Source organism: Megascapheus bottae, chromosome 13 (assembly GCF_031878675.1).
Source record: "Megascapheus bottae isolate mThoBot1 chromosome 13, mThoBot2.hap1, whole genome shotgun sequence".
NCBI lineage: Eukaryota > Metazoa > Chordata > Mammalia > Rodentia > Geomyidae > Megascapheus > Megascapheus bottae.
In genome coordinates, this window is record NC_143521.1 from 55,482,962 (window position 1) to 55,485,015 (window position 2,054).

The window sequence follows — 2,054 nt, forward strand, 5'->3', positions numbered from 1 at the left end:
ATATCTGTCATGTAAAAATTAAAGTTGAGTTCATATAAGATGAGGGATGGGGAGTGAGGGGAGGGAAATGTGGACCAACACATGAGAAAGGGTATCAACGTATGTGAGGTAATGCACCTTCTATCTGGTGAATATAATGTAACTCTTCTATTAATTACAATAAAAATATATGAAAAACTCATATAATAATTGACTTGTGAAACCCTTAAAAAATAAAAAGCCAGAAAAAAACATAAAAAAAGAGGATGGTCCTCAGTGGATGGCAAGGGCAGGTGATATGGAAAGGGCAGATGTTGATAGAAGGAACAAAGTTTTAATGAGATAATAGGATTGTAATTTATTAACATTTCACATAGAATTCCCAGTATAGTAGATAATAATGTAATGCATATCTTCTAAGTTACTAATGGGTAGATTATAGATATTTTACCATGTGCAAAAATCAGTAAATAAATGAATCTGATATCATACCACATTATAAACCTACATTCAAATGTTACGTAACACCCAATGAAAGTGAGTAATATGCAATTAAATACAGACCTGGGTCTTGAACTCAGGGCTTGAGCATTGTCCTTGAGATTCTTTTGCTCAAGGCTAGCACTACCACTTGAGCCATAGCACCACTTCGGGCTTTTCCTGCATGTATGATGCTGAGGAATTCAGCCCATGTCTTCATGCATGCTTAGCAAGCACTCTACCACTAGGCCATGCTCCCAGCCTCCAAATTTTTAAATGTGACATTTATGATGTCACAAATATCATGGAATGGTTGTGTGGAACTTATTTTACTCACTTAATCATGCATTAATTTCTTCAGCTGTTTGTTACTTAATAAGCCATCGTTTTAGCATGCGGACAAAGGTGGTTCAAGTTGGGTATGAATGAAAGATTAACATATCCCAAACACATCAACATAATGATAATTATCATATATGATACAGAATTATAGAATCCCTGCTGAGACTCTTTGGACAGATTTCCTCTCTTCTATTCTTAGAGAAGTAACAACAACAATAACAATTCATTGGTACATGAAACGGTTTTGTAGGAGATAGTGATTCTGTCAATCATACTTTACATGGCCTTATTTTTATATTGGTAACTATCTGCGGATTTGGTTGAAATGCGCTTGCCCCTATTTCAGTATTTTTCTTCATACAAGTCACCAGGCTCCATGAGGTCAGGAACCTGGCTTCATTCACTATATTTGCTGTGCTTGAGAAAAGTTCCAAAGCATACTACGTGCTCAGCAAATATTCGCCACAGAAAGAAATTGAATTATTTCCTGACTCAGGATTCTTTAGGCTGTCAATATCTGGGTTGCCGCCTAAAACATGTGGAAATCTTGAACAAATAGCATTTATCCCTTCAAAGACTGATACTAAGACCTTTGAATCATACAACACTTGAATCCCAAACTTCTTAGACCCAAAAGCATTTCCCTTAAATCAGTCAGAAAAATGCCATACAAGGTCTCTTTCTGTACTCTCTGGCATGGAACAGCTTGGTTGATAGCTTCCTTCTCTCTTAATCAGTACATTTGCACACTGACCCCACCTTTAACTTTTTGCATATAAACTTTGTAAGTTGACCTACACAGAGGTCCCTGTTTTAACTTAGTGAAAACAATTCTGCCCCTAGCAAGAAGCCCTCATAAACGAATTCTGAAGCCAACCATTTGAAAGCAAACCATATTAGCTACACGCTCAAAGCTTTAACTACTTGATTTCTCATTCATTATTTAAAATTTTTGATGAAAGATAAAATGTTTTCCCCAGGCCTTACTCTTAAAAAACTTAAAAGATATGGTCATTTGCTTAGTAAAATCTGCTTTCTGACAAAGGGAATATATACAATGATGGTCCCCCAAATGAGATTCTTCCACTGTTCATAGCCAGACCACAATTACCTAATCATTTAACCTTCTATTTACAATCACTTCAGCATCAAGAATTAATTGTGTTAGTGATCTTCTTTGATGGGATTTTGCTCTGTAACTCCATGGAATATTCCTTCTCAGGCAGCAATTATAATGAACACCAGAAAACATA